Here is a 26,682-nt window from a genome sequence, read left to right on the forward strand (position 1 = left end):
GAAGGTTGACAATCTTCATCTTCATAATGCCCTTTCTCTCGCTCAGATGCAGACCAGGCCTAACGTTCCCGATGATAGTTCTCGAAGAGTGTATCATTCACGCCTTCGGGAGTTATTAGAGGCATCCTTCACCGGGTTCCGTAACTGGCTAGGATTTATGTCTATCAATTAGGATCGGGCAGGTTCTCGTTCTGGTCAAAATGAGATAATTAATATTCGCCGGTTTCCTGCTGGTACGTCGGGGTTGTTGCAGGCTAACTAGACGCTGGCGAAGGAAGAGGATGCATTTTTTCACGGCGATCGAAGTGGTGATTTTCGAGTCGAGTCGTGTAATTTCCAAGTGGGGGGATCGTCAAGGCTCACTCAGGCGCCTATAGGTCGTTAAACTGAAGGATTATGGGAATGTTGAGTGAGTGAATGAATTCGATGATATATGAGGCGTTCAGAACCAGAGCGGACCATCCCACAAAATCTTCAATATTAAGCTAAGATTGGTTTTCGACAAGTTATGATACATATTATAGAGTTACATTGAATATTCTCAGATACGATAATGCTATAAAATTTATCGCCACCGGATAGGATGGTCCACCCTTTCGATCCTAATTATAAATCGGGACCATATCGGACTAGGTGGCTTGGTCCGCTTTGGCATTTCTGACAGTGATCAATAGCTAACGAAAAGTGAATGCTAAAATTCGCTATTTTGAGTTGTTTATTTGTTGAAATATTGAAGTACCAGTTCGAAAATTATGCAATCAAGTTTCTCATCTGAATGTACATCCCACGAGATAGGAGGTAAGTTTTTTTTTATTTGAAATAAAGTTATTTTATATTCAATCAATTCGCACCTAATATTTAGGCACAAACTCAGATGTTCGTCGTGAACCCCTAGACTTTGAAAATTACGGAAGTTCTGAGGATAACCTGCTGCGTGATTCAGAGTTTGAGAGTGAAACGAATATTGTTGAACAAGAAACGAAGTTGAAAAACTTAGAGGAGAAACTGAAATCAAGAAAGAGGATTAGAAGCGAGACTGAATGGAAAAAAAACAAACGGAAATATTTACGAGCTAGTGGTCAAAGTTATACCAATGTCAAAGGCGAAACTGTCCGCGCTAAAATATTCTTTCCTGCAGATAACTGCTGTAAGTTAGAATGTTTCAAGATAATAGGTCCAGAAATCCAAACGGATATACACAATAAATTTTATAGTCTTGCGAATTTCGACTCGCAGACTGGATATATATTTTCGCAAGTCAAAGTTAGGCCAGTTGCTCGTCATTACTCCTCAACTGCTGCCAGTTCTACTAACAAATCGAAATATTTGACGAGGGAATATTATTTACCAAACAGCGAAGGAAGTGACGTAAGAATTTGCAAAAATCTCTTCAAGAAAATTTTAATGGTATCAGACGGTAAAATTGATAGAACCCTAAAAAAAAAAACTAATTTAATGGTACCTAAGGATCAACGAGGTCGTCACCCTCCTGCGAATAAAACCCCCGTAGAAAAAATTGAAGGTGTTTGTGACTTCATCAGATCATTTCCAACATATATTTCTCATTACTCGAGGAATAAGACGGATAGAAAATACCTTAGTCCTGACTTGAATATTAGAATTCTGTATACTGAGTATAAGAAAAAAACTGCTAATCCTGTGTCAGAATTCAAGTTTCGCGATGTGTTCAACACTAAATTTGATCTTCATTTTCACCCACCTATTGTTGACTCCTGTAAGACATGTGACTCTCTACAAAATAAAATAAAATATGAAGTTGATGAAGGAAAAAAACAACAACTAAATTTTCAACTAGAACTTCATCAGCGCAAAGCACAACAACTACGAGATGCTATGAATAAAGATGCGGGAATTTCAAAAGACGAAGTTACAGTTATAGCTTTCGACCTGATGAAAACATTGCCTACGCCTGTTATCTCCACCGGTATAACATATTATAAGAGGCAATTATGGACCTACTGTTTGGGAGTCCACAACTTGCAGAGTACTGAAGCTACAATGTTTGTATGGGATGAATCTATAGCATCTCGTGGTGCTCAAGAAATAGGATCATGCCTGATGAATTATATAAGACACAACGTGAAGACCAAAAAAGTTATAATGTATTCTGACGGTTGCGGTGGTCAGAACAGAAATATTAAGATGGCTCTTATTTGCCAATACATGGCTCAATCACAGGAATTTGAGGTAGACGAAATTCAGCACAACTTTTTGGTTAGCGGCCATTCGTTTCTTGTGTGTGACAGAGATTTTGGTGTCATTGAAAAAAATAAAAAATTCTTTCCGAATATTTATGTCCCCAATGATTGGGTGAATGTCATCACTGGAGCGAAGAAAAAAAATCCTTTTAAAGTAGTTTTGATGAAGAAGGAGATGTTTTATTCTACAGTCAACTTAGAGAAATCGATTACGAACAGAAAGATAAGTTCAGATGCTAGAAAAGTTGAATGGTTGAAAATTCACTCGATTGTAATAAAAAAAGAGGATCCATTTATAATTTACTTCAAATATGGAATAAGCGAAGTTCAACCATTACAACAATTCGATATTCAAAAAAGAAACGCTTCGAAATATTGCTTCCAAGGACCTCTGCCTTTATTATACCCTAATGGAAACAGTGTGACTGCTGCAAAAAAGAAAGATCTTCTACAGTTAATTGAATTTATTCCGCCAATTTTTCACAATTTTTTTCACTCTTTGAGATGTTCGTCAGCAGCACGGGACGAAATTTCCATAGTGGTCAAAAATGATGATGATGTGAATCCTCTCGTTGATAAAACTTATGTATAATTTTTTTTTTCAAAATAAGATACATTTTCCTGTAAAATCCGTTCGTTCCTATTTTTGTGTCATTTTTCTCAGAAGAATGTTAATTTTGTAATAAAAAATTTTAAAATCTGCTTTTTTTTTGTTATGATCCAATATGAAAAAATTTTAAAATATCAGAACCAATGCGGACCAACCCACATTATTTCCATTTCATTTGAAGATTTCATGTTATTTTTTCACTTGCAGCGAAAAACATCCCACCACAAGTATTCTGACAAGAATTGGATCGTAATAGAGTATTCTCAAATATTTGAAAAAATCTTAAAAAATCATTATTTTTGCAAACCTTTTTATCTCCATTCGTATCAGCAATGGGATGGTCCGCTCTGGTTCTCAGCGCCTGATATCATCGTACGTACAATATGTCACTCATCCCCGGATCTAGGACAGAAACTTGATAGTCGCGCCTCGTTTTTTCAGAATTTACATCTTTAGGAATCATCGATTTTACACATGATCTTGATTCAGATTTACACAGCGTAGGTTGCTTTCTTATGTGTGAAATATTTTTAGTTCATCATCGGAGTCTATTTGAAATGGCCTAACTAAATCAATTCGAAATCTAGAAGAGGAAAGAGTTTTTTGAGCTCGTCGGTGGATTCTAGTAGAAAAGTGCCTGTGGAAGGTTCAAATTTCAGATCTATAACTATAAGAACAAAAAAGTTCAATATTCCTTGTTTCTCTGAAAAATAATTCGAAAATGTGTCATCGGTTTTGCTCTAGCTTTTCTAGTTTCCGAGATCCCCTCACTGAACATCGAATTTGGGAGTCCCTGTACATTGATTTTATTTTATTTGTGAGCTCATTTGAGGCAGCTGTTCACACCGTGTTGAACGACGATAAGAAATGTGAATTGTAGCTAGAAACCACATACGATCTCGATTCGAACGTCACAAAATCCGTCCCAAATATCGTTGCGAGTTACGAAATGGGTGCTGCTCCCTGCGTATGACCCACGCAACGTCTCCTCCGAGCTGCCACTAGGTCACATCGTCGCCTCGGGAACTAGTTTAATTCAACACTCATTACGGACATTCGAGTTCAACTGCGAAGCGCTACTGGTCTTTAGCACCGAGATCAGGTGTCGATGTCCTCTGCAATCACCGGCCGCGATTGCTTCAAGTCTTCTCTTGGTATTTGAAGGAGATGCGTTCATTTGATGGAGCCACTCCGTTTGGAAGCTTTTCATTTCAGAAAAAAATTGTTGACAATATTCAGGATTTGACTAAAATTCATTTGCCAACTCAAATGTTGGTTTAGAAACGTGGATTGAATTAAATATTGGTTCCACCCATAACGAGACTCGAAAAGATGTAAACACCATAAAAAAATAACTCGAAAAAAGAGGTGTAGGTTTCCGTGTTTTCAATTACACCGTCACGTTTGGCCCGTAATTCTCACGCCATTAATCAAGAGGAGGACCGAGAGAGTGATGCACAGACCCAACTGGGTCCACCTCCAAGTCCCGAATACGGCGAAACCCAAATTAACCTCGTCATCCAGCCATCAATCATTCTCGATCCTTGTTTCGCGGAAAACGCGATTTTTTTTGTATGGCCCGAAGGTCGTCGGCGTTATCGGATCGTGAAATCATTCGGATGCTTTTCCGACAAAAGGTGATCCCCATTAAGCTCATTTTAAGTTGATTTTGGAAGGATTTCCATAAATATGATGTTAGTTGAAAATTCTTCAAGACATCGAGATCGATGAAATCTCGAAGATTTATTACTAGAAGACTTGCTCTTTTAGAGTATGTATCACATTCAGATCAACGATGATTTTTTCTGCGAGATACGCATGTTGCTAAAAAATTGAGCGAAGCTCCCCTCTGACCTTGCTCTTGTCTACGCTCCTGGGCAGCTCTGGATGGCCACGTAAAGTACCCCAATTCTGCAGTGCGCTAATTGACCGAAGCAGCAGCCCCACTCTCAGGGTTTTCCTTTCTCAAACTCTAAGTCTGACCTCAAGGGACTTCTCATTTGAACTATTCTGCATTACCTCTGTTTTTAGTTGAATAATGTCTCTCTGAGTCTATAGATGTTGTTAATATTTGTTTTTATTACTGTATTATAGCTTCATGCAGGTGACTTATTCATTGTATGGTTGTGAACGATGTACAATAAATGTTTTCACAATACCACCTCCAACTCAACTATCTGGTAATACAGTCCACTATTTTTTTTTTTACAAAATCTGAACAACCTTGATTTTGAACACGTGTCGAAAGTTGATCTTAAAGAAATGTTTCAAAAAATGGTTTTAGTGGTATCGTCTGTTCTTCTTGCGATTGGCATGAATTCTCCTTCGATAATGTCCTCAATTTCAGGTCATGAAAACATTTACGACGACTTTCTACCCCTCCTTATGCTTTTAAAAGCGATAATTGTGTCTCAACAGCAGATTTCGTCGAATTGAGAATGTTAACCTAAAGTTCCAGCAGATTATGTTTTTCGGCATTATTTCTACACTTTCCCATGAAAAATTCATGTGATACTCTCGAGGGATTGCATTTGTCCAATATCTCAGGACCTTTTATTTTATATCTTTCAATTTCGAATTCGTCATCAACATTTGGGCATAAATATTGCCCACAGAAACACGTACGAGACTCAGTAACATATCTTATAGTAATAAAATGGACAACTTGTCCTAGAACGAAAATTGTGAAATTCACAATTTTTTCCTTCAATTACCGAGCACCAATTATCCCTTCACATTCACATATTCTGGACGTGTTGGAAATTTCCGGTTATTGACATGTTCTTGGACGGGACGGCTCAATCTACTGATTGCGAAACAAATTGCTCGACCTTACAGATCCATATGGGGTATCGTCTATCAGCGATTCCGGCACTCATTACACGAGGAGAGCTAATTGATGTTCACCTGTCCATCGGAGGTTAACGAAGTGTTGTCCATTCAACTGTTTCCTAACGACGGATCGATCTCTTCTTTGGATTTCGAGAAATCCTTGACATAACTCCGATCTTTATCGCAGGACGTGTCGAAATTTGTGGAAGATGGCGTTTTGTTGTTTTTGCTCAACGAGTATTTGACCACATGAGTGTATTTCTGTTAGGTTGCACCTTTGAATCGTGTCTCTACCTTTTCGTCTGATTGATTCCCGAAGTTCATCGCATAAGACTGTCGCCAATGATCGTTTCAAAGAATCAAAAACATCTAGCACTACATCCAAGATTCAAGTTGATTCAAGGTCCTCATATGAACCACCCAGAATCATATTCTGATTGCTTCCAGTAGATCGCATTTCCTTACATGTATGTAGGTGTAGGGAAGGCAAATCAAGTAGTTGTATAAATAGCTGCTGTAACACCAATATAGGTCAGTTGTTGCAATTTCTGCAACTGGTAAGTGGTAAATGACCACTGAACCATTTCCGGCTTGAGATTCTTGTTTTCCCAAAGAGTGATTTGCATCCCGACGCTTCAGCTTTGAAAAGAATATCCGATGAGTATGTTTAATTGATGGGCCCGAATTCAAAAGTTGAAGTGCATGGAGTTTGCAAGCTAACAAGCTAGAGAGTCGGCGAGTACACTGTAGTTGACCTGTACACACAAAATTTCCTGCTTGTTCAGTAGCCTTTTTTTCATTCACTTAAGCTACAACTGCAAGGTCTGGTAGAACCTGATACTTCGTCATCTTCAAGACATATGATACTAGACACTTAGGCACAAACTTAGATGTAGATTGTACATTTAAAGGGGGTTAAATTGCATTGCTTCTTTGAAGTCTATTATACCTCTGTTCTGGATCTTACGGAGTCTACATCTCTCCCTTCTGTTCTAGAGAACGAACTCCAGTATCTGGGATGGCTTCAGAGAGGTTACTTTCTCGAATCTTCAAGTTTCTAATCCAAAACATTTGAATCTCTACACTTACCGTTTTCTGTTAGATGAGTACTATTATCCGGAAACCTCAGCCTCCACCTTAACTCATCTTTTGCCGCAATTTATGTTCTACCCTTACTGTTAGTACAATTCTCTGCTGGTGTGAAAACCCGGGGGGAACCTAAACTACTCAGGGGTGAACTGCCGTCCTATTTTGTCCTAACTTTCCAGAGTCGTACTTTACTGTTAGTGCGAATCTCTGCTGGTGTGGAAACCCGTGGGGAACAGAAAGCACTCGGGGGCGAACCGCCGTGCTTCTGTACCGTTTTGCTCAAACCCTAACCCTGCTGCGTTCCGACATCATTGGCTGTGAACCTTGGTTTTTGCTGGCGAACGAATCCATATCAACCGTTGCGCGGTTCTAACGGCGTGCTTTTTCCTGGACACCAGTAGCACTACACCGTATATTGGCCCAGAGACTCGGTCGATTCCGAATTTCCTCGTCTTGCATAACCGACGCGCGCGCAGCCGACAGACCTGAGGTCGCTTTCCATTTCTTCGGCGCACGGAAATAGACCGACGATGATTTGTGCGCGCGATACGGGCAACGGACACGTTTTCGTGAGTCACAACGTTTCAATTTATCCCATGGTAATTTCTTCATTCCATTTCCGCGGCCGACGTTATCTGTACCCTCCGGGGCGCCTCGCGTCCGAAGACGCGGTACGTCGTGACGGGACGTCACAGGGCGATCGTTTTAGATCGATCCAGATTGTGTCCGCTTTTTTTCGCTTTCGACCGTTACGTTCGGATGACTGTGATGAAGCTTTATCACCTTATATCACTGAAATTCATTTTGTTACGTATTATTAATCTATAAACTAAGCTAAACCGCAACATAACTTCATCTGTCAGAATTTTAACGTCTTCTTGACGACGTAGCATAATCGCTTGTCCGTTAGATTGACCAGCGTTAGTCGAATTGATAATTTCGTGGATAGAAGCCAAACGACTGCGGATTTTCTGTTCATTAATGATCGCTTCCTCGTCTCAAATTACAACGGTGGCGTTGCAAATAGTCCCGGAAATTGCAAGTAATAGGTCTTGATCGATACGAAACGCGAGAACTCGTGTGTTCCTCGCCAATGGGAGAGTCGTAAAGGACGACTAAAAAGAGGATGTTTTCCGAGGTGGCAGCGTATATGTGTTGGTATAATAATAATTGTGAGTTCACGCTCATCTCAGATCTTCGAGCTCGACTTCCTGGATTATTCGCTATATCGTGAGAGACGGGCAGTCATAAATTACCGGTTCCATTCTTTACGCCTTTTTTGAGGTTTCTCGCTTGATCGGACGTTTAAGTTTCCGGTTTTACGAGTCGAATTTCACGGGTTATCTGGTTCGAATCCCCCTGAAATTCGGCTCGATGTAGCGTGCATTCCAAGGAGCGTTTCCCCCTTTTTTTTTTGGGGAATTCTTGATTCTCCCCGGTATATCAAACCGAAACTATGTTTTGTAGTCAAGGTAATTCTTAAAATACCAGATGGCCGAAAAGCTGCTTTCTGTTTCATTCAAATAATGAATTAATGTGGCCGATACTTGATTGGAATCCGTAATTCAACAACAGAATTATACAGGGTGTTTCACCGGTGACACGGATCTCGATTACGCTTCAGCAGTGAAATTTTCGTTTTTTTTTTCACCTCGAAATCATCAAAGTCAATGAGGGCTACCGCGTGTGAATTCGCCGCTAGATGTGCTAGTGTAGCGTGAGGTCCAAATCATAGACTCAACTATATGATTAATATTAAGTTTATGGTCTCCATACATCTATAATACTTTTGTTGATATTACTTGTTTTATGCTATAAAAGAAGTGAAGCCAAATCATTGTCAGAAAGGGACTTACACACATGACGAACAAGATATTGATTAGTAACCAAATATTTATATATTCAATTTCTCCAATATTATGATCTGTGAAATGACAAGTTCCCGTCATCGTAGATAAACAAATCTTGCATTATTTTGTCTATGTTCAGGACCTCACTCTACAAAGGCGCCAACTGGTGAGCAAAAAAAAGGTAGCCCCCATTGGGGCAATACGAGGATATATTGAAAAATTCTTAGCCTACTATAGAACCAAACAAAATTTCAATGTTGAGTTTTATTACTCAACACATTCTCCTCTTAATTGGATACAACCTGCAACGTCTCTAGACCTTTCGAAAGATATTTTCTTGCTCTGCAAACAAGACCTCCACAGCTTTTAAAACCTTCTCTCGTTGGAAGAAAATTTACGACCTTTTAAACTTTTTTTCAGTTGAGTAAAGAGATGATAGTCGGATGGAGCCAAATCTGGTGAATAAGGGGGTGTTCTAGTAATTCAAACCCTAAATCACGAATTTTTTGTATGGCAACATGAGATTTGTGTGCAGGGGCGTTGTCCTGCAAAAACAAAACTTCTTTTGATAGCTTTCCGCGTTTTTTCTCTTCAATTTTTTCTCGTAGAGTGGTCAGTAGGTACTGTCGAATAGTAATCTCTGGTTATTGTTCTACCTTATCCAAAAAATCATTCATGATTACTCCTTATCAATCGCAAAAAACTGAAGCAAGAACTTTTCCAGCAGATTTTTGGACATGAAACTTCTTAGGTCTTGGAGAACCAGAGTGTCGCCATTCCATCGATTGCTGCGTTGTTTCTGGATCCTATATAGAAATGTACCCAAGTCTCATCCATAGTAACAATTCGGTTCAAGAAGTCTACATCGTTTTCAAATCGAGCACAGATTGAACACGATGCTTCTACCCTTGCACGCTTTTGGTCAACATTAAAACATTTGGGGATCCATTTTACAGCAATTTTTCTCAAGGCGTCAATGCGTTGTCTCATTCCGAACACCCAGTATAGTTTGGAATAATTATGATAGATGCAGTGTATATTTCCATTATTCTCGTATTCACAGCCAAAATCTCATTTCACCAAATTAATTCCATTCGAAATTATCAACCGCCAAATTTACGAAAAAGTGAAACACCCTATCTTATTTTCGCCATCATCACGGAAACGTCATCGGTTTTGCTCTAGTCTTTCTAATTTCCCGATATTTCCTTACTGGACATCGAAACTAGGACACACTGTACAGAATTATTCGTCCCTGAAGACGACATTCAAGCCTTCATGCCTCTCAAGGCAGAGCCCTTCAACCGGTTCAAATATCTATGAAATTGCTTGAAAGTCGTGGACGTTTTGAAAAAGTGGACGTTTTGAAAAAGTCAAAAGACTGAAATGAGGAGACAAAAGTGCATAGCTTTTTCTGCAAATCATTCCACATCGATTTGATATGATGTAAAAAACGGTCTCCTAGAGCTAATTGTCTACATGAAGAAATAATATCTGATAAAGATGAACATCAGGCATGATGGCGATCAAAGGAGTCGAAGAGTTATCTCGAAGTACTACATCCACGCGGGTACGGAAACGAGAGACAAACGTCGGAGATCTCAATGATCGACCAAGCGAGGAACATCGATCCGATCCCTCGACCTTTTGGAACCTACACGGATCGGTGAAACTTCTCAATTCATTCCTCCTCACCCATATCGGGTTCCGTATGTCAACTCTCTGAATGCACGGATGGTTTATTGCTGGCGGATACACAGAGTTTCATCTGGGGGAGATGTTGAGTTAGGTTGACGTCCATGCGATGAGGATAGTTCGATTCGAATCGGTCAGGAAATTAGGTGACAATTTTTGAAAGACATCATATTTGAGTTCATACAAGCTCACTTAAGCTCAAACCACTAGTCCACACGACAAGTCCTGAAAAATGTCGTTGTATGAACACCTATTGCTTCCACGTCAACGAAACTTTCCTAGAACGACCAATAACCGATGAAAATACCACCGATAAACCGCACAAACACCTTCGAAATTTTTACAGACGCAAAGATGTATATCAGAAAATGAAAGTATTATATTACTCACCTAGGCTCGCCACATACATTATGTACCAATGTCCTAACCCAACAATAAAAGACGCTCAAGGCGCTCGAATGCTTTATGTAGTCCTTGTACAATCGTCTGATTCATTCGCGTCTCTTATGGGACATTACGACTTTTTACCTTTTACGACGGGACGCTTTGAAAAATAGAAACGCCTACTCATCATTCCGGGTGGTGGTTTGTCAAGGGAAAAAATTTTATTAGCTTGCGCATAAACTACTCGAAAAGGAGAAACTTGCCTCAAAAATCTACCATTCGAAACGTTAGTCAAAAAATTTGTTTATACGACTGCATACTATCTCAATCCCACCAACAAATGCAATAATTTCCATACTTGTCAAGTTGTTGAATGATGAGCATGTAAACGAGAGATGAGAGAGAGAAAAAACTCGGTCAGCCAGAAAATGTAAATCGACATCCCAAGAGATTAACTGTACGTCCCAGACACATAAATCGAGATCGATAAAACACGTCAAACGTAATTTATGGACCTCGTATGGCATTGTATGTAGTATGGGCGATCGTAAAAAGTTGGGCAAGATACAGCATTTTTTTCTTTAAACAGTGAAAGAATCTTTTTGCAATACGAAGAAAGCATTCCTCCTGAATGGACGATGAGTAAAATAACTTTATATTTATATATTCCCTACATGTTCGAATACAGATTCTAATATCTTGAATATCTATCATGCATGTGTGAAATATCCTACAAAAACCATAGAATTATTTTTCTGGCGATAAGAAAATATTCTCATTATTATTTCTGAAGAGTATACAGCCACATCAAAAACACTGAGGAAGTCTCAATATTTTCGAAAACAGATTGAGATAAATTATTTCGATATTTGGTGGGATGTTCTAGAAAAGAATTTTGGACAAGTTTCAATCAAATGGAGTTCAAGGAACATACTGTTGAATACCTTAATATGTGTTATGCCTTTCCAACTTTCGATACAAAATAAATTGAGTTAAATCACCAAGATAAGTACTTATCTACTGTTTAATGTTGACCTATTATTTCTGTAGATATAGTCATCTCAAATTCTTTATAGGGTACCTACTTGATCTTTTTTTTTTTTGGCGGTGAAAAAAATTCGGCCAAACCCATAAAAGCAGTTGGATTTTCGATCTCGTATTCTACAGCAGGAGTGTCGGAGCTGTGGGGCAACCATAAAACAACTCACTCCATTATCAAACTCGAATATTAATTAATTTTTCCATCTGCTCCCGCATCTGAATACCCACACGTAGATAAATAAATCACGAATTATTTTCGATGGAATAAATGAGCCACCCACGGTTTTCACAAGTACGACGTTTCTTATATATCTATGTTTTATTTCTGGTACTCTATTAACATATATCTGTAATGATGGGTAATGAGAACGTTTTGCGAACAGAATTTCATACAAAAGAGCATGGATTTTAGCTCGTATATGAAACGAGAGGAAATAATAGGTGAACATAGACTGAATTCCATGAAATATTGATTTGGATGTATATTTAATCTTTTCATTACACTTCTTGCTAAATATTTGACGCAAAAAACTACTAGGCTACTAGGCGAATCACCTGATTTACTAGCAAACGCAATTAAAACAAATTGACAATGAAATTCGAAATTCTGCATTCGGAAATGACAGTTAATATTCTATCTCTTGCTGTAAGTCGATGATCACGAGAATTGGGTGAACTAGATATCCGTAAATCAAAGAGAATGCTTCGAATGTATCACCAACTGATATATCTGAAAGTTTTGAATTTTTTCATGTTCTTGCCGAAAAATTGGCGGTCTCTTTTTATTTATTTCAGCTAAAAATCGAATTTAGAAACAAAACGAAAACAAACAATAGTCACTTCTGGAATTAGAAAGAGAACCGTCTAGTAAAGAAGCAGTAAAATCCGGTTTATCCTTTACTTAATTAGTTGGAAGATACACCTTTTACGCCGGAAACACATCAAGAGGAAGTGTCTTCCACAATATGTCGAAACATAGAAGTAACTCAAATAAAAATACATTTACTCGTGAAATATCCCTTACTTACATGGAATTTTCATTCACGATTCATCATATCCAATCACGATATGTGTGAAATATGTGATAAGCAATAAAATTACTTGAATAAGGCCCGATGATATGAAGATCTTACCTGAAAAAAAAAGATAATTTTAGTACAAAAATCGAGATAATACAAACATTTTTAAAGTTTTCATAGTATGGTTACAGGAGAAATATCTTATTTTAGTTTTTAACTGATCACACTCCGGAAAACGAATTTTGCAATTCATAAATTTCCTTTTGGCGAAAGTTGAAACTGATTTTAATTACAGAAAAGTTAACATATCTTCACAGAAAGAGCTAGTAAAACTACTGTGCCAGTCTCAAATTTGGAATAAATTCAGTAAACCCATGGCAGTTTTATGTTGTGCTCGGATACTTAGTAAGTGAGACTCACCCTGTATACATATTATAATAAACTGTATAAGTAAAGAGAGTGAAGAATAGCGAGGATACCTATTTAGGTATTAGTTAGCGTTTCTTGAAAAATCTGACAAAATGCAAGATTTATATTTTAATTATTATTGGCTGCAGAGAGGAGAAGAAAAAATTACTCATGTGTCGCTTGATATACCCTTCAAGAATAGTTATAAAAATGAGGATTGCCTCTTGAATTATCAACAATTCATTCTTTAGAAATCATACTCCACGACAATTTGAAATCACAATTCACTTGTCATAGAATAACAGACAATCCCTCTTTGGAGGCATTATAATAATGTTCAGCCTAGGATCTTGGTTTCGATCAAGGGGACACGAACTCCATTCCCAGATTGGGCATCGATCCCTATACCAGCTCCGGTAATAACGAATTAATTATCGAGTCCGAGAAGGGAAAAACTGTCGTCTGCCGTAGTCATTCCAGCAACAGCTGTAACAGCCAGTCGTGGTCGTAAAATAAAAGCTGCTTCTGGCGTATACAATGCGATGGAGAAATAAAAAGTCGGAGTACCAACCTTGAGACTGTACAGGGGCGGTTCCGCCAGTTTGCTCTCGCAAGAATCGATATCGGAATGTTTTCAAGTAATGTATCTAAATGGTATCGTTACAAACAGGAGTAGATACGCTTTTTTTCAGTTTCTTAGAAATTATAAAGTGACGATAATTCAATCATAACTTAGAGCTGTTGCTCTAAAATTGAAACTAATAAAGTTCATCTCATAAATTTTATGCTATTAAAACTGAAATGAGAAGTAGAAGTAGTAGATCATTACATAATTTACTCCTTGGCTTAGGGAAAGTAATAACTTGTCGCTCTCAATTCAAAAACTGCATAAACCAATTCGTAATTTACTCTTATCATATTCCATGCATTCGCATGGACTTGAAGTTAATGAACGTCTTTATGTTAACTGTTACCGATTGTCGCAACACTTTTCCTTAGCATCTATTTTCATACCAGCATTAATGGAAATTACAGTGTCTCAATCAATTTTTGTTCAACTCAAAATCTAGAAATGACAGGCCGGTTCTGTTTCCAGATTTTTACTCAGGAAAAACGAAGTACAGAATGTGTCATCCGTTTTCTTCTAGCTGTTGTGGTTCTCGAGATCCCCTCAGTAGACAACGAATTTTGCCCACCCTGTACACTAGCAGTATCAAGTATTGCTATCTACAAGTTCTTGTGGCTACGACGACCCTGTTTCCACTGGCTTCCCATCTCTGGTGCAGATCGATTACCGTAGCCTACGTACCTAATAATGCATTTATTCATGTAGAATTCTATTTCCAGAAGAAATGAAATGCCTCGGCAGGCCGAGCTGGTTCAATAAAATCCCTAGATTTATGCCGTAAAGGCGCAAAAACCAGAAGTCGTAAGCCAGCGCTTATAGTAACTGGCCGCTACAGAGATGCAGGGAACCCTAGCGATTGGTACTTCCGCAGGACTGTCGATGATTTGTATTGCGAGGCCAACAGGAGATTTCGAATCTGCACCACTCTTTCCGACCAGTTAGACACACATGTGATTCTTGTGACAAATACGGTTTTGTGAGATGAAGATAAATATACAGGGTGAGTCAACGACTCATACAAATATTTTAAAAGTAGATTCTTGAGGTTAAAAGAACCACTTTTTTCCTTTATAATTTTTTTCCGAATCGGCTCGGTTTAAAAGAAACAGGCTGTTGAAACATGAAAAAATGTAATTTTTAGTTCTATCTCACAAACGGTTTTATCGAATGAAATGAATTTCGGAATATAATTTTTCATTTATTCGATGAATCTTTTTCAAATATAGGATATCACCCACGTCTTCCAGTTTTCTCATTATGACCATTACGTACCATAAAAATACCAAAAATTCAAAGCACTAGACTCTTGAAACTGAGTTGATATTTAAAAATTAAAAAGTATCTGTGAAATTCGAAGGATTGGGTACTTTGGCTGAATACAACTCTGTTTAACAGATCCACAGATGTGTATTGTCACAAATTTAGCTAGTTATTCTGAAGGTAATTTTGTTTTTCCACGAGTGTCACAGCTTATTATGAAAACTTAAAATGGCTATATCTTTTTTTGAAAGCCGAATCGGAAAGAAAGGTATAGGGTGTAGGAAAAAAGTGTTTCTTTTGACCTCAAGAATCTACTGTTAGAATATTTGTACGAGTCAATGACTCACCCTGTATAGAAAACGCATGAAAAATTCATCAATAGATCACTGAACCAACTCTGAAAGTTTCTCAGTGAATGACTGATATTTCATTTCCGATAGAAATCATATTCTATTCTGGATTTTTACAGGATGTTAGGTTTTAAAAAACTGAAATCAACAGAGCCAACAGCATTCAAAATACCTCATGAAAATTCGGAATAGAATTGATAACTTTGCCTTTGATTCTGAATTCAATTATTATCGTTAGTTTTCCAACTAGCTTTGCAAAAACTAGCTGAAAAGGCGATCAAGATCGAGAGAGACTGGACACATCGTCATTATTTTTTCCGAATTTTCAATGCTTTGAATATCACAAGTGAAGTGAGTCAGAAAAGTAGGTAATCTTCGCAGACAAATTGGCATGTAAAATTGTTGATTATTCAAATTTTGAGAGCCAAATTTAAAATTTCGAAAAGTAAAAATGAAACATAATACATTGCGAAATCAACAATAGTAAGATATAAGGAAGAAAGAGGAGAAGATATTGGAATGAACATGGTAAACCACCAGGCAGGCGTCCTCTAAGAAGACCAGAAGAAGAAGAACAATAAATTAAAATGCTTTCAAATGTTTCTTTCAACAAATTACAGAAAGTTTACAGTTTTTAGCTGTTATTGCATCAAGAAACGGACCCTAGAATACCTATTTTGTCACGATGACTCTTCTTAGAGAGTAATTATAAATTATAGTATCTAAATCATCGAATTTCTAGCATGGGAGCCTGACTCGCATGATTAATATCTTTAAAAAAAAATCTAACAAGACTGGCGTCTCCGAATCTGAGATCAAATTGCGCGAATTGAAGCAACCTCCTGCCCAATCATCCCAATTAAAACGAGTCCGTTCAATTCCGTTCAAGCGGGCGCGCGTATTCATTGAAAATCTCCAACGACAAAACAACAAACAGGATGATGTCATAGATAGGATTAAACCGACGACGACGACAATAAATATTGGGATATTCTATGATTGCGTCGAGAGTCCAAGGCTTGACCATCTACGGCAACGAAGGGCAACGCTGCGCTAGATAATATGGGGTTGAACTTCACATTCAAAGATCAAGGATAAGACGCTGGTATTGTTTGTTACCGTAACAAGCTCCCGGTATCTTATGCACATCTTGCTGCTATGTTCGAATCCTCGGAAACTGTGTTCAAGATCGGATATTTGGACTAAATTGAGCGTGTGCCTTCTAAAGGATAATTTCAGTTTTTAGTTCTTGGAATTGGCAACATTTTTTACAGAGATACTTCAATTTGACAGCTGATTTGTACTAATCCTGGATTACAATTCAAACATGAATGTCAAAACCACATAGGATGTTTTTAACTGCCGAATATATAAACATTGTCAGGAAAAAAATCTCTTCAGCTTGTGAGAATAAGAGAATACCATATAGAAGAAGTTCTGCTACAAATTTTGTGAAGATCGTATCACTGGAAAAATCTGTATTTATTCGTCAAATTCTGCTGAAATCTTGTGTCTACATGTAGGGCATCGATAAAATGAGTAATATAAAAAGTCAGCCTCATATTTGTTCTACGTTCTAAGCGTCTAAAGCTCCTGACTTCAGGTTAGTGTTTTTGCAATTCATATTGGAATGCATATTGTGATAATTTAGGATGGATGACTGATGATTCTAAGTAATCTCCGTATTTCATTAGCGATAACCACAACCTGTTAAGGTAACATTAAAAACGTGGTAGCTGATTATGATCTACCATCCAAGGAACCTTTATAATTCGCTTCTTTAGGATGTAAAACTACAGCCATATGTTCGTTGATTTTTGAACTGAATACACCTAAATCACCTGCCTGACTAGAGCTGAGCAAAAAAAATTAAAAACGTACCAAGGAAGCTCAACCCCCGTGAGAACCAAATCGTCAAAAAAAATTCAAATTCTGATGGTCTATGAAAAGAAACTGGTTATTGCGGATTCATTTTCGCATATTCCAAAAAAAAGTAGGTAACTTGTCGTTTCTTGCTCTTTCCCTGCATCGCGAACGTCGTATACGATGTGCATCGGAATACCAAAGTTCAAGTTGGTCATAAAGCAGCTGTCCTATCATACTGGCACCATATATGGCGTTAGTTGGACCGGCCCACAACCAGATCCAGATACCCGACCACGTTGTCCTGTTTCTCGTTCGGCTTCTTTCCTCTTTTTTTTTTCTCGAAACGGTACACGGTAAACGATGGCGAAGTAAAAATGGGGATATCGATTGAATCGTTAATTACGCAGACATCGATACGACGGGAGAGAAGTCATAGAAACGCAGAACATCGACTGAAATCGATCGCAGAAGGCTCGATCTTTTTTTCCTTTGCGAGTGGAAAAACCTACAGCTGAATCTAGCCGCAGAGATGGATCGCTGGGAGAAGGACATATACGAGGAAAAGTTAACTCGTTGCTTCTGCTTTTTGAGATGCATCCGAGCTGTTCTGAGCCATTTAAACAAAGATACCATTGCTGTCAGAAGTTCAATGTATAGCAAAGTGAGTGAAAATTTGGACATCCCTCAGACTATCACATATGAACGAGATAAATTATAACAAATAGTCTAGTTGAAACAGAGAACTGGATGTTATTTGTAAATTTCAATACAAAAAAGGTGAACTTGTCATTTGTCGGTAGAATATACCGTTTCCGACGACACCCTGTATAATTTACTTGATGTATTGATGAAAGGCGATGAATTCGCTATGAGCTTAGATAAAGATCACTTTCGTCACTTAAATTTGACTGAGATAACAATAACATCATAATGACATACTTCCCAGGTGATAAAATTAGTTTCTAAGTCATTCCAAAACAAATACTGCACCAGAACACTTTTCGATGACTCAATGAAAATTCACCTACAATTAGTGCACTGCAAATAATGATCTGGAACTTCGAACAAACTCATTCATGGTTGTTTGAATTAGTATTTTCGAGTCTTACCCTTATCGTCTAACCAGCAAATACGATAATTTATACCGCTGATTAGTCTTTTACGGTTTCTAAACAAGCAGTCGACCTGACCGAAAACAACAAAAGTATCTTTCACTCCGGTTATCCAACACGACCTTTCGAAAGAGAAGATGTTACTTTGATAGTCGTTACATATTTATAAGACCATAAATTGTTGTCAACAATAAAACCGCTGTCATCGCACAAAACGAATAAAATATCAATTTGAGTTCAGATGTAATTTCACAACGATGCTCGTAAATTAGGACTATACTGGTGATTATTGCTACTTTCCCTATTCTTCTGGGTGTAGATGTCTATCTTGCAATACTGGACAGAAAATTGTCAATTGAAACGTTCCTAAATACCAAACCGAGAGTCGAAGGTTCACAAGCTTCATTCGAATAATTTTTCTTACACCTATTTCTGCCTTTTGACAATAATGAAGAAATAAATTCTCAGGAAATTGATATGGATCTGTTGATGGTAATAAAATGACATCCTACTTAGAGAATCTATTGAAAGTTTCTTTGACAGAGTAAAATAACGAGATTTTCCTATATTGCCTTGTCGAATGAAAAAAACTATAACCAAAACCAGAGTCAAACCTGTGACCTTCACATTATGAGACCGATAATCTACAATTGCGCCAGCTAGGCTTGCAATTGCAAATTAACTGTAGGATACTATGATACAAAACTCAAATCACAGTTTTTATTTCTTATCCCCAAGGTAATATCAGATCATGGATAAAATCATATGGTTGGGTTCATTCTAGAACTGAAGGATACGAAATAATGGAAAACATAACTTTTCCCCTTCACATTACTTTTCATCTTCAAGAGTCGGTGATCAATTACTAAATAACTTATTTATTGATATTTAATTCACAGACATTAATTAATTCCACTACTGAACAAAATAGTAAATTGGCACATGCTTCGTCTAATGGTACTTGATCATTCATTTAATTTATAAAATATTTTGAGAATTTCTGAAGGTGGAGTTATGATGTTTCATAGTTTCATTTTTCCTTTTCCTTGATAACCAGATTAGTCTTCAAAAAGGTGCGAGAAGTGTACCAAAACATCGGCATTATTCTATGTGAAAGAAAAGAATCACTGAAGAAGAAGAAAAGTCCAATTACTCGATGAAGTCTCATTATGTATTGAATTTTTGTGTGCTGTATCTGAATTATAAGAAACGATATCCATTTCTGAACTTGAAAAATGATGAAACCTATTAACTTTCAAGCAAGAAACCAAACTTCGAAATGTGGATGGAGAGTTCATTTTCGAGATGATCTTTGACAGTTCTTTATCTATGCCATCTATGCTACACAGAGATTTGTGGCACCAAAAAAAAATCAATGGGTTATAAGCCAGGTGGAGGAGATGGCCAATGTATAAGACCGCATTGTTTTATCCACGCGTGAGATATGATGGGTATTTCTCCTGACATTTTTGCATTAGCCGGCCCACATAAAGACACCTAGAACATCACACCTCCGCTTACGGAGACGAGGGCATGAGATAAAATCAACACAAAGCTACGTAACCAATAAAGAAGACACCGAAGGGCGATGGGAGATCAAGGACGATGCTATTGTTGCTGTGCAGCAGGGGTTTTATCGTTTCAAGATATAGTTCCATGTCTTTGGATGTGATTGTGGGAGTGTGTCCGACTGTTCCAGATCTTATCTGCGACCACGAACAACACTTTGGTGTGCCCGGCACTTGGGCTCGAGACATAGAAGAGGATGGCACTCTGTGAAGAATGTTGTCATTATTCACTATTGACTTCCTTCTGACAAGCTACTTTCGATATGGTTTTTTTTTTCGTGTAAGGAACTCTGTGACCACAAGTTTTTCGTTATCAGTTATCAGTTCCAATAATTAACCTTTAGGGTCGAATACGAAATTAATCTGAGACTCTCAAAATTCCACAAAGTTCCTATTTTAAAACATGTAGACGGGAAATCCTTTTTTCGAGCATCTTTCTGTGGAAATTTTGCGTCAGTATGAAAAATTTCAATGTATGGATTGTAGCGATGTTAATTCTGAAGCTCTCTGATAGGTCTGCTGGTTTCCTAATCTTTATTTATCTAGGCAGTGACGAAATTTATGAGACTCCATTTTCTGGTCCACTGAACAGGAGAGAGTTATATTTACCGTATTTTATTGGTCGTTCCAGTGATATGTTTCATTGTAACGACAGATTCATGATCGATTTTAATTACAGAATTCAATTAATTGCAAAAGTTCCTATCGTTAATCCGTTCTGAGAAGAAAGCAGAACAATTGATATAGCTACTTTACGTCCGGGTAACTCCATGAACAATATAAATATATCAGAGAATTTATTATTGCCAGTTTCTTGTTTGCTCAATATTATGTTCAGAAATATAGTCAGTAGAAAGTAATGCACAAATTTCATATTTACGAGTGGTAAAAACTTGAATTCTTCAAATGGCAACCATAGTTTGAAATTTTTTGCTTTCGTTTCATTATTTCCGATAACGAATTGATAAAATCTGCCCAATCGGAATATTTGAACCGCCTTTGTGTGGAATATACAGGGTTTTTCGTATGACGAAAATGTATATTGAGTAACACTCCCAATGACCATCATGATAACACTCTTCCAAGTTTTTTGAAAGGCTATCGACTCGAAAGAATCGAATAATAAATTGAAATCATCGATTAACGATTGTTTTCATTCGAAAACAAACTCGACAAACCAACATGGACCTCGAGACCAGACTAATTAATCGATACTAATAGACCCATTCAACTCCGGTTGTCTCCGGCAAGCATACATCTCATTAACATCCAATAAAAACGGTGAATTCCAATATACCTCAGGCTACCTTTTCCAAGCGTCCGAAATACCCAAGACGCGACATTACCGTCGAATTTCAATGAATTCCTCTCAGTCGAAGCGATTTTCGATGACTTGATCGATCGGGTTTTTTTGATGCATATTTTTTCCCCGTAAAGCAGAGACATTTCGAGAAAAATATCACTGGGAAGGCGATTGTTCGATGAGTCATTTTCCTCGTAGCGATTGCATAAAAAATGAGCTGTTGCATGCCTTTCGAATTTGGGTCTGCACTGTGCAACATTGTGCATCACCGAGGAACCATTCAGGAGTGTGTTCAAACGATGGAATATTTTATATTCAACGCCAATGAAAAATAAAGACTTCCCTCAGTATGATTTGGAATATGGAATGAAAGACAACAAGTGCAGATGATATGCATGGAATACTTGTGAAAGTTTATGATAACAATTCTGCAACAGATTAATCATGTAGGGGAATGTTTTCGACGTTTCAAGAGAAGCTTCTTCCTAGACAGGCAAAAAGTCGAAAAAATAAGAATTGGAGGCATTTCACGATGAAGGTACGAGTCAGTCAAACCATTGTGTATACAAGGTGAGTCTTTGACTCGTACAAGTATTTTAACAGTAGATTCTTGAGGTCAGAAGAAACACTTTTTTCCTTTACCCTTTTTTCCCAACAGGCTCGGTTTGAAAGATGTAGGCTGTTGAATAACCATAAAAAAATGTTATTTTTAGTTCCATCTCATAAACGGTTTTATCGAATGAAATGAATTTCGGAATATAGTTTTCAATTTTTTGATGATTCTTTTTAAAACACAAAATATCACCCACGTCTTCCAGTTTTCTCATTATGGCCATTACATACCATGAAAATACCAAAAATTTAAAGAACTGTCGTATAGTGCGCCGTTTTAGAGTAATTTGATGTTTAAAAATTAAAAAGTGTTTACCTTGGCTGAATAAAACTTTGTTTAAAAGATCCATAGATGTATAGTGTAACAGATTAAGCTAGTTATTTTGAAGGTATTTTTGTTTTTCCAGGGGTGGCATAGCTCATTATGAAAACTTAAAATGGCTTCATCTTTTAAATCGGGGTCTATTCGGAAAAAATGGTATAGGAAAAAAGTGTTTCTTTTGTACGACTCAAAGAGTCACTATGTACATATATGAGGGGTGTAATACTCAATGGTCAAACGCAAGGAGCGCTTGTAAAATCATGTGGATTGTTTCAAGGCAATTGCAATAGGGACCTCTCAAACTTAAGAGTGAGAGAAGTTGAAAGGCCGCTTACCTCAAAATTATTTAGAAACGTTCAAGTGAAACATTTTACAATACCTGCAGAATGATCTGGCAGGTTACCGGTTCATTTCATTCGCAGAAATAGACTCAAAACTTGAAACGCCTCAAAAGGCGAGGCAGAAGAGGCATTTTAGCTCAACTCAAAAATATATTCAGTCTTTGTAAGCCTTTCAACGTTTTGAGAAACACCTAGAAAAGTTGAAACAGGATTTCTCATTTGATTTTCACACATGGCGAATTCACCTTTTGAGATGAGTTAGATTTTACTGTGGTCATAGGAGTGCTCTATTAGACTGTATGATTTTCTGAACGAATCTATTGGAATCTCGTTTCATAAAAAAATCAGAGAACACAAGCTCATCGAAAAACCTTCCCTCTATCAGTGTTTTACGTTTTCTCGAATAAACATGTGCAGATTGGCTTCTACCAGGTGTCATTGAAACTGGAGCCCTTCACGCACGACCCTGGCCCCCACAGATCAGCTAGCCGGAAAAGAAAACGCAAGAAACATGTAGCTCCTCAACCTGCGACAGCGGATTCGTAAAAATCTCCGTTTCCCACCGATTCCTCCATCGTCAATTCCATTTCCTGATCATCGGCCAAAAATAATCCCCACACTCATCCGACTGACTCAACAAAAGACGGAAACATCGAGCCTGACCGTTTTCCTCAACACAATCCCCATTGTGTCATGAGCGCGGAGACGTGCCTAGCGAGACCTTTCGGAGATGATTTTTTTTTTCGCCGATCGTACCTTCGCGTCTGCTGACCTTCGACGGTCGTGCAGAAGAAGGGTCACCTGCTGTTGGATCATCCCGCGGAATAGAAAACGTATTCTCTAGTCGCGAATCGTCAGACCGATCCTCGGAAGAGCGAAAAAAAAACGATAATACCTGACGAAAACGGACGGTGACCAGAACCTAATTACAATAATCAGATTTTATCGGCATGTTAATTAACTATGGAGATGTGAATAACTGGTTTGTTAGTTAAGTACAATGGCGTGTTCCTATCGAAATGTCAATCAATTTTCGGGTACGCTCTCGGAAGTACGTTCATTATTATCTATTCGATTGTGTACCTATATATCCTTCGACCGCAAATTATCCGTTCGATACTTGGAATAATAAGACTCAGCAAGCTCCATTTATGACGAAACACTAAACAGAAGAGAATAACAAGTTCCGTTTTGTATGGATTCGGAAAAAATGGTAAAACAAAAAAGTGTTTCTCTCTCATCTGAAATACAAATATTTCAACAGTAGATTCTTGATGTCAAAAGAAGCACAATTTTTAACTATATCATTTTTTCTGATTACGCCCTGATAAAGAGATATAGCCATTTTATGTTTTCATAATGAGCTGGGTCACCCCTGGAAGAACAAAATTACCTTCAGAATAACTAGCTAAATCTATGACACTACACATCTGTGAATCTTATGAACAAAGTTGCATTCGGTCAAAGTACCCAATTTTTCGAATTTCACATGTAGGGTATTTTAAAAGTTGAGGCTTTTTTTTTGACCGAAGGTAGAACTCATCAAAATAAGTCTTTCACCAAAAATTGTCTATATAAAATATCCAAGATGGCTGAGATACAACCCCTAGAAGTTCGACAAAATTTCATTGAATGTGGAATGTGGAGGGTAACTGCGGCATCGCAAAAACGAAATAAAACATGAACATATGGCTGGACCAGTACCAAGTTCATCTGATAGATGCATCAGGTCACTTTTGAGAGAATCCTAATTGTTGTATCGTGCAATTTAGGGTAGAAAAAAAATGTAGGAAATCGAGGCAATTCCTTAAAAGTGCATTTGTTAGTTATGTTGAAAAAGTGCTATGATGTTTCCCCATTTAATCACATTTTCACGACGATTGTTGGAATGTTCGAACTAGAAGATTCTGATGCCCATTGTGAAAAAATTCGTGAATAATTTATACGAATTTTATTGATGAGATTTTGAAGTATTATTCTATTTTTTACATTTGTGTCCTGAGTCTCTTCTGTCAGTTGAGCCTTTTCATAAAATCGTGTAAGTCACTAAAATAATGAGAACAATTCGGCAATTCTAAGTTTCCATTCTCATTACCACCTGAATATCTAACGAGCAAATATCTTACACGAAACCACATGGTCGAATCAGAAGATAAGTTATTTCCCACTACTTCACGATAATTCAGCTAACAAACGGTCTAGGGTCGTATCAGAATCTATTTCAGTAATCAATTTCAATTTTTTTTTCCAACTTTGTCATTTCGAAAGTTTTGTATGGGTGATTTTTGGCGAAACGCTTCATTTTGACCAGTTCTACCTGAAAAAAAGCCTCACCTTCAAATACAACTTGTATATTTTTTATTTAGAACATCAAATTTCTCGAAAAAGGCGTATTCTACGAGAGAATATGAAGAATACTTTTATTTTATAAAACGTTCAAATATTCATTAGATAGCATCCAACTTAATTACAACAGTTGGGTCCTTTGAATTTTTGGTATTTTTATGGTACGTGATGGTCGTAATTTGAAAATTGGAAGACGTGGGGTGATATCTTGTGTTCGAAAAAGATTAATCAAATAAATGAAAAACTATATTCCGAAGTTCATTTCATTCGATAAAACCGTTTATGGGATAAAACTAAAATTAACATTTTTTATGGTTTTTTCAACAGCCCGTATATTTTAACCGAGACGATTCGGAGAAAATGGTATAGGGAAAAAGTGTTTCTTTCGACCTCGAAGATCTACTGTTAAAATATTTGTACGAGTCAAAGACTCACCCTGTATACATTACTCGCACCTGAGATAGAGTGACGTAGTATCGGAACAGCCTGTGTTTACCATGAAATGATGAATGTTTATGCCCTGAATTTTATCTTACATATTACATACCCTATACAGGGACTTACGGCCGGTTTCATAATCAAATTTAAAGTCACTTTAAGTTTAAAGCTTCTTTTACGGCCGGTTTCATAATCAAACCTAAAGTCGCTTTAATTTTAAAGCTTCCTTTAACCCTACTTAAAAATGACAGTAAAGGAAGCTTTAAGCTTAAAGTGACGTTTAATTGGATTATGAAACTGGACGTTAGTGTCATTTTTAGTAGGGTTAAAATAAGCTTTAAGCTTAAAGTGACTTAAAATTTATTCATGAAACTGGACGTTAGTCTTGAAGAATTGTAAAATACCCGAGGTTAAACGACGTTAAATTTTATTTGGGCTCTCTTCAGAGGGGAATACGAGAAGTAGGGGAAGTTCAAAACTAAACAGTCAAAAAATGACGATCATAAATCAATTCGAATCTGTACGGAACCCGAGGACATGGAGAGAAAATAAAGAAGACACGTAGCATTTAATGGACCGAGAACCTCATTAGCCTTCTGTTGCGCCAACAAATCCAACAACACATTCCCATGCAATTTTCCCCGGGCATCTCAAACATCTCGCGCACCGATGCGTGAAAAACGACGATTTAGTTAATGCCGCGCAGTTTTTTCACTTTCGCGAAATAGCGCAGATAGTGAAAGCTGAAAACCAACCGAAACCGTTTAAAAAAATGCTGCTGCTGCTACCGTTTAATGACGAGTAATGACAATTAATTGCGGAAAGTGCAGCGGAAAAAGCGAGTCCTGCAGGGGTTAGCCGCAGTGCCGCAGAAGCGGAGAGGCGGACCGGGTATCGTTTGTCTCCGAGAAAAATGAGACCGTTTTTTACATCTGGTCAGATATTAGAATAGCGGTAACGAATAGAACAACGGTATCTATCGTCTGTCCATTGTTTTCCGTTTCGAGGTAATTGCTGAAATTGGAGGAACGGTAACATCAGGAATCGTCATATGCTAGGCAGAAATTATAAGCGGATTTTTTGATTGCTCTATTCGTATGGAGATGGTATAATATAGACTGTATTGAGGGCAATCAGTTTCAGGATGTCACAACTAACAGCACATCCATGATAATAACAATAATACATTGTTTATGTTTGTGTCCCGTATTATGAATACCTAAATAAATGAATACAATGCTCCACAAAAGTTGAGGAAGTTCAGAAATTTTAATATTGTTTCAAAAGTTTCCACCATCATTCTTTTGTCTATTTCTTCATCAGTCTCACAGTTTTATATGAAAATTCATTTTTAGTATTTGTACTACCTAACCTCAACATAACCAGCCC

General features: G+C 37.5%; 1 protein-coding gene across 8 annotated transcripts in view; it reads right to left on the minus strand.

The window, feature by feature from the left end:
• LOC123313034 overlaps positions 1 to 26,682 on the minus strand; it is a 112,847-nt gene that overhangs the window by 46,896 nt on the left and 39,269 nt on the right. The window contains exon 1 of one of the 8 annotated variants that reach the window (XM_044897701.1): positions 12,749 to 12,769. The exons of the other annotated variants lie outside the window; for them this stretch is intronic. The gene's annotated coding sequence lies outside the window, so the exon portion shown is untranslated. Of the gene's footprint in view, positions 1 to 12,748; positions 12,770 to 26,682 lie in introns of those variants that run through there. 8 annotated transcript variants of the gene reach the window in all.

The sequence above is a fragment of the Coccinella septempunctata genome, chromosome 5 (assembly GCF_907165205.1).
Source record: "Coccinella septempunctata chromosome 5, icCocSept1.1, whole genome shotgun sequence".
Taxonomy (NCBI): domain Eukaryota; kingdom Metazoa; phylum Arthropoda; class Insecta; order Coleoptera; family Coccinellidae; genus Coccinella; species Coccinella septempunctata.